General features: G+C 36.4%; 2 non-coding genes across 2 annotated transcripts; both read left to right on the top strand.

Annotated features, from left to right (window-relative positions):
- The first annotated feature begins 5,462 nt into the window (after window positions 1–5,462).
- Window positions 5,463–5,535, top strand: Trnav-cac. Its single transcript has one exon. It is a non-coding gene; the product is annotated as a tRNA-Val (tRNA).
- Window positions 5,536–7,155: 1,620 nt separating this feature from the next.
- Window positions 7,156–7,228, top strand: Trnav-cac. The gene has a single exon. It is a non-coding gene; the product is annotated as a tRNA-Val (tRNA).
- Window positions 7,229–8,185: the final 957 nt, after the last annotated feature.

Genomic DNA, 8,185 nt, shown 5'->3' on the forward strand with positions numbered 1-8,185 from the left:
AAAAACCGGAGAAAGAGGTGGTGGTGGTCAGTAAGGTCAGTTAGGTTATTAAGTTAGTCTTCATGATTCAACTTGTGATGGTAATGCCTATGCCTATATTCTATTCTTTTGAATTCAAATTTCCGCAGACGGCGTTGTACGGAAAATGATAATTCGACTAGACTAAACCTATCATGTAAATTTAAGAGTAGTTTATACTCCGAGGAAGACCCCGAAGGTAACCATATCTTACGGACGCCAACATACTAAAGTGGATCAGATCGTACAAGTAAAATAAGAGAGACGGTAGGACAGCTAGATATTTAGAAGGTCGTTTTTTGCGCGATTGATAAGTGACTATAACGGCAGTTGTTGGACTTGGAAATAGGTTAGTTGACTGGTAGTGAAGCTTACCTACTCGTGTATCCCTTAATCAATGTTTCTGAACTTTCTAGCGTTTCTAACAGAATGTTTTGCATGTTTCAGTGCTGGTGATTGTTCACCTCCTGCCAAACACCCTAGAGGTTGCTCGCAAGGTATTATGTACATATAACAGCAAATCAAACATCGCGATTATTTGGTCTAGAAGGAAATCTGGGCATGAATCGAAGACGCGATATCGTTACGCAAAAATCTTAATTTATTACTAAAACCTAAGCCAAAATCCAATGAAGGAGCGCTCACAGACTCAACCAAATATGATAATATTATTCGTCAAATATGGTTATCGTGAATACACCATTCGAAAATTATCCACACAAGAAATTTACATAGTATATTCCTAATTATAATAATGAAAATCAATTTAAAGTAGAGGTATAAAAAACAAAGCTAGGCAAATATAAATATCGAGCACATTCCAGTGATCATGGCTGATCGAATTTGATATAAAAACGAAATCGGGTATATAGGTAAAGGTTGTGACGATGAATCAGGTTAAGAAAACTTCACAAAAACAGATGAAAACGACACATGGTTAGGAATCCCACCAAAAAGACTTTTGTAGTAGAGCCAATCAAAAGAAATTCGATAGAGATCGGCCTATAATTACATCAGGGGTTATCGATATTCTTGACTGAAGAAGATATTTCAGCATTCTAAGAAGCGAAGTTGACATGTCCAGGTATAGAGATGCTGAAAAACCGAAAACACAGTAAAACCAAAAGGGAAAGCGTATTAAGAGCTTCCGCGAGAAAGTCCACAACAACATGAAGAAATAGGAGAAGGGAAGGTCGAACGAGGAAACCAAGACAAATAAATTGCCCCGGCAGAATGCCAGACAAAATAGTCTCGCAAGGGTAAAAGAATAAGCAGGGCTTGGAGAATGGATGGCAGATGTCAAACAATCTTTGCATTGTATGTATAGCATGAAAAACGTCTACCCGTTACTACCCAAGATAAATAGCGTTTGCCAACTATATCATTCACTACGCTCATTTTATGCCACTTAAAGGAGGAGATTGCCCTTGAAAACGGCATAATTTCACCCTACTTCAGTGGCGTAACTATGGGGAGGATAGATCCCCCCCAAAACCTCAGACAAATAAAAGTAATATTAAATACTATTGTGTAGTTTGGACTTATAAATTTTAACGTAACCTTTTAATGAAACCCAAATTTCAAGTGCCAAAATTATGTTAAATGTATTCGCAGGCATGTCATTTTTACAAAATTTTCCCTAACGGAGGGGGGGTGGGATGTCGCTCTTCCCTATCCCCGTTCATTCCCCCCAAAGCATACTCCTATTTACGCCACTGCCCACTACATGGTATGGTATTTGGAGGAGGTGACCGACAGCCGAGGTCATGGGTGAAGGGAATGCAAGTGCGAAAGGAGAGTGAAAGTAATTGTGGAGAGTAATCGGCATCGTCATTAAGTCTGCTCTTGACGAAAGGCGCCAAGGGGACCACAGTTTAACGTCCCATCCAACGGACGGAGTGTTGCGCTTGAAATATCCTCCACACATCATTCATTCAGGGATCAGGCAGTCTGAAAATTCTCTACCACCGCCGTGATTTGAACCCGAGGCCACAGGGTTGGAAGCCAAATCTCTAGCCACCACAACGATCCAACCCCACATTTCCACACATGTTGAATATATATAGAAAACTAAAAACGGAAACAAATAATTACAGAGTGTTACAGGAGGAATCTGTAACACATCAGAAGGTGATAGGGGAGACCATTTTAAGCATCTTTTCCGTCCATAAACATGGGATCGCAACTCCTTCAGTTCACTGAGCTATGGCAACGCAAACATTTTTTGGGCCCACTTGGCAGTTACCATGGAAACTGTTTTTTCTTAGGCATCCGACATTTTATTTAAAGCTCTGTATTTTTAAGGGCAATAAATAATTAAGTTTGTACGAAAATGTGCGATAAAAAATGTCTGAAAATCGTAACATTAGATCTAAATTAAACGAGAGCTTTGAGTCTTTATGAAAAATACGATTGCACAATCTATCCCATTTTGAGATTAATTGTTTCAGACAATTATTATCGCACATTTTCTTCCCGATAGGTTAGGTTTCTAGAATCCGCAGCCATGAACGAAGATTCGTCGTGTCGGCATCCCATTCTTCGAGGGAGGCGGCGTACCCACGAGAGGGAATCCTCATTATTTCGTTTTGTATATCATCGGGGAGGATTAGCACTGAACAATGTGGCGGAGCGGAGAGAGAGAAAAGCGACTTCTTCCGAGGGAAAGAGAAGCACGGAAAATAAATCAATAACAAAGGACAAACGGGGATCTGTTCCAACAACAACTCCGTCCCGTGGGAGAGGGAATTTGGGAGTTGGGGGATGAGAGGGTTGAAGAGGATGTTGGAATGGGGGAGAAAGGATCATCATCAATTGGGCAAGATTTTCCCGGAAAGAGAAATATAACTAGGAGTAAGAAAATAAACGAGGGAAAATGAGCAGAAAGACTATTTTTTTGGCTGAAATATTGCACCAAAATTGGAAATCTTGTCACGCGACTGAAATGCCATTTAATATAATTATTTGAGGCTTAGAATTTTTTGAAAAACAAAGAGAATGGATATCAATGAGAGCGACACGAAGAACATCATATTGGAACCCCATTACATTTCCAGGTCCGACAAAAACGATAAATTAAAGAGAGATAATTTACAAAAGTTATCTATTAGCTTTCAAATTATTGTGCATTTTCCTCATGGAAATAATTTTTGGAATTTCCTCCATTATTTTCTAATCCGGACGTATAGCAAGAAATTAATTAATTTAGGAGATTAATTTAAGAGAGAAAATTTGCCGAACGGATTAGTATGCGAATTCAGTTTTGCCCCGAACAATAAAGGACTTTAATGAAAGCTAGACGACACTTATTTAGGGCATTTAATTATAATTAGTTGTTTCGAGCGTGACTTTATGGAATCTACTTATCATCATTAAAAGTGAAGAAATTGCGTAAAGAAAAGTAAAGAAACAAGTAAAGACAAAAAGAAAGTGGAATCACCAAGTTTTCTTTACTTTCCATTATTTAATTTTAATTTGTAAACGGAAAGAGTCCTAACGCCCCCTGCCACACGGCGTTAGATGCGGCTAGTGGGGTAGTATGGACATGCAGATTATGATCTTTGCTCAGGTTACCAGATAGCGGGACAAATTACGAGTCGGAATACCGTACAGTGCCAAGTGAAAGAGACGGCGGGGAAAGACGATAATTTCTTGCTATACGTCCGGATTAGAAAATAATGGAGGAAATTCCAAAAAATTATTTCCATGAGGCAAATTCACAACTATTTGAAAGCTAATAGATAACTTTTGAAAGTATTTTTTTCATGTCACAAGAAGAAGAAAAATTGCATTTATTTTGTACATTAGACTCACTACATTTACGTTTTTCTCCAGTTTAGTAACTCCAGATCCTAGTCGTAATTATAACCTCACTTCATCATTCACTGAGGCACAATTTGGGTCTTCCGGTTGATTCAAGGTTTCACTAGCTCCACTAAGTGAAGGATTGCAATGCCAATCCATGTATAAAAATTGATACAATAATTATACCTACGCAAAAACATTTTTAAAATATGTAAAATGATGATTCAATCAACTTTGACGTTATTTGGCACGAAATATTAACAGATACTACGTAGGTATGTGAAACATAGTAATATTATTCATTTTGTTTAACTTTTAGAAAATTTAGAAAAATTAGTATCTAAAATCAGTCGGTTATTACCGGCGCATCACCTAAATCTGCATGACATTTACGAAAATAAACATACGATACTTTTAATTTGCCATTAAAATTTTTAAACAAGACTTAGATCTTATGGGCTTACATCCTTCCATTATCAATGAAGGCAACCAATACCATAATTTTCCAGTAAAGAAATTGTTATGTTATGTTAAATTAGACGGGATATGACCCTGACATTTGGGTTCAATCAATGCCAATCACTTTTATCTCACGTGATTAGAGCCGATTAAATATCACGTTCACTATACGACAATTATGGAAACGAGTGAAGTATGAAATCCAGGTCTCGCTAGGAGCCATAGTTGAACAGGTCTAAAAGGTAAAAAATAACCGCAGGAACAAGAGAAAATTACTTTCTCATAGTTTATGAGCCTGAAAATGAGCCATCAAACGTTTCAAGGCCCAATACTTCGAGTACATGACCCTCATCAATCGCAATACACCAACAAAAAATTATGTTTCTGGATAATGCTATGCGACGAAGACAGCGGAAGTCACAGCGGTCACGCAAATACCCAATGATGCCGTACTCATTCGTGCGGAATGCCTGCGTAATTCAAATAACACAATGGAATGAATCGAACATTTTGTTGATTCACGAATGAAAATTCTTCGTATTGAACATACGTGAGGAAAGTTGAAAAATTATACTCCCTTTTCAAATGATATTTGACCAATCATAAATCATATTTATTTCTCATTTTAAATGCATTTTACGAAATATTATATTAGATTTTAGGTAGATTCTTAAGTAAAAAAAATACATTTAGTTCTGACAGATGATCCCCCTTTCCTGCTCCCGTTTCCACGTTCCTTCTTCAGATCAGCATAAGTCTATTCCTCTTCATTCTCTCCAGGAACCCTATCCTCTCGCTCCTGAATTCCCTCTTGCCATTAATACGATATATAGTACGATAAAAAAGGCATGCCCAAGATCACGGATTAATTTTGTATTATAACATCCTATGCATGTCGAAAAGTGAAATAAAAATGCTTGCTACAAACGTAAATAAAGTTAGTAAAGGGATAATATCAAATATCCTAGCTGCTCTTAGCACATCAAAGCATGTGTACTTCAAGAAATCTTGTAGAAAACGAACTTTGTTATCGCTAAAATGTAAATATGTACGTTAAATTCCTCAGAAAATACGTAAGTACGCTAAATTCAGAGAAGGTGGCACCAATCCCTTTCAAACGCACTGAAATTTAGAAAGTACTACTAACAACTCAGGCTTATTGAACACCCCTCCTTCTCAATGTTTCCGTAGTGTAGTGGTTATCACGTGCGCCTCACACGCGCAAGGTCCCCGGTTCGATCCCGGGCGGAAACAGGTTTTTTTCCACGACGTAGTGAGGATATTTTACAGCAGGCTATCTGCAAAACTTCATTTATATTATTAGATTAGGGATAATATTTGATTCATCCCACTTTTTGGGATAAACATGTTGATTTTTCATTTCTCTCTCAAATATATTTCAAAGTACGAACTTTTAAACACGAGGATGTTTAAACATTTAAACACATGTATGTTTGATTTTGAAAAAGTGACCGTTTCTGTAGCCATTTACATCATCGTCATATCATTGCGACTATTTATTTCATTGTGGCCTTTCGGCTTCGTGAATAATTTAATTAATGAGAACTTGAAGTAATTTATGATTTTCGACCGGGCATGAAAAGTTATTCTTTCCAATATTAATAACCTAAATTGAGATTTTTTTCTTGATCTTTCATAAATATTTCTACATTCGTACTTTTAAACACACAGATTGGATTGAATTTCCCAAAAAAATATGGCGTAAAAAAATTGTATTTACAAGAGCATGTAATATGATTCATTCCGCATAAATATCTGTTGTTTAAGCTCTCCGACTAGCCCTATTAGGTTTACTTAAGGTCCTGATAAGCTTAATGCTTAGCAGGACCATTAATATGCAAAAATAATGTAGTCTTCATTCAAATGTAAATATTTAGAGAACTTAAATGTTTTATTGGAAGATATACTTAACTGAATTGAATTATATAATGACAATATCATATTTTTCAGATAATATTTTATATTTTGTAACATTTTTAAAAAATTTTGTAATATGCTATGCAATGTGACTACTTATTTGAATGGATGTTAACGAATGGTTAATATTTTATAGGTATGGAACTATTGTTTGAAAAACTTTTAACTATCAAATGTATTATTTAAACAATTTTTATCATTGTAATTTTTATCATTGTAATAAATAAAATTATTATTTAAAAAAACTATTGTACCGTAATATCGTCAGCGGGTCGAAAAGTGCAATATAAATTCTTAAAACAAGGGAAAAAACCTAACCCATGTCATACTAACAGGTTAGGATACTTAGAGGTCATATTTACTAGTTTAGTATGTACATACTTCAACCATACATATGTGTTTCAATGCACTTACTTTAAAATATATTTTAAAGGGAATTGAAAAAAATCTAAATTTTGAGCTTAAAAATGTGGACGAATCGATTTTTGTTCCTGTCCTAATATAAAATGAAGTTTTTCGGAAATCCTGCAGTAAAATATCCTAATCTCGTCATGGAAAAAAAATATTTCCGCCAGGGATCGAATCGGAGACCTTGAGCGTGCAAGGCGCATGTGATAACCACTACACTAGATTAAAATCATTTTATTACCGATTTTTTAAAGTAGTTCTCAAGTAGATATTTTTTGCTTACAATTTTACAGTAATTCCCCCATTTTTGTCAGTGAATTGAAATGAGTAAATTTTAATAAATAATATTTTAAACGATTAAATAAAATAAAAGTGATCGTAAACGTATAGGCGATCATCGAGCGCAAGTTGGTTGTAGCTGTTTTTTATTTTTAGTTCCCGGAAAAGGCGACACAAACCATTTTCAAATGTTCCTAGGATTCGAAAGAACTGCCAACTGCCGCTCGTCCCATGCCCTTCATCTTCAGCGTTTCCGTAGTGTAGTGGTTATCACGTGCGCCTCACACGCGCAAGGTCCCCGGTTCGATCCCGGGCGGAAACAATTATTTTTCCATAACGATATCAGAATATTTACTTCTACTCCGGCGAAAAACTTTAATTTTTACCGGATGGAGCTCGTCATTTGTCTCTTTCTACATTAAATACACGTAAATAACATTGACTGACCGATATAAACCTAAGGTTACGTTACTGAAATGATAATTTTATCGTGGTACGTCCAAAGAACATTACATTAGTTACTTAACAAATGACATATGTGTTCTCGAAATAATGAACATTTATTCATGTGATTAGACAATTATCGCTACGAGGACCTGCATAAAAATGTGGATTTTCAAACAAATATTTCCCAGAAATTTTTCGTGCGAAAACTTACCATTTGTCGATGTCGAAGTCAAATTCGATAAAGTGGGTATTTACTGCTACGAGGTTTTAGTGTGGTATTCTACCGGTTAAGCTAGGTTTCCATGGAGTAGTTAAGAAGCATTCTGGCAGCCTCCCCTTCCTTCCAATTAATTAATTCCAATTGGACTTCCCCCTCCAATTAATAATAAATCTTACTCCCTTTTATTCTATCTAAAATCCTATCCTCTTCCTTCCTCTCCCTCGTTTACCCAACATTCTACCCTCTACCAGTTTTCAACATCCCCTCCCCGCTAAGTACTCGCTCCACATATACCGTCTGTCTCCTACGTATTTCATCTAGAAGCTGCCTCTCCTCACCCACCATGTCCAGCACTTCGTCGTTCGTCCTCCCCTCTGTCCACTTCACCTTCTCCTCGCCCACATCTCGAACGCCTCCGACATTCTCTAGTTCTTCTCCCTCAATGTCGACGTTTCCGCACTAAAAAGCGCTACACTCCCGATAAGACTCTTCGCTAAACTTTTCTTTAAACTCTAACATATAGGTCTACTCTTAATTTTGTGCTTGAAAATATCATTGAAATGGCATATACTTAGTTTTTCGCGTCAAACTAGTAAAAAGAAAGCCATGCAC

Source organism: Ischnura elegans, chromosome 3 (genome assembly GCF_921293095.1).
Source record: "Ischnura elegans chromosome 3, ioIscEleg1.1, whole genome shotgun sequence".
In the NCBI taxonomy this organism is placed as follows: domain Eukaryota; kingdom Metazoa; phylum Arthropoda; class Insecta; order Odonata; family Coenagrionidae; genus Ischnura; species Ischnura elegans.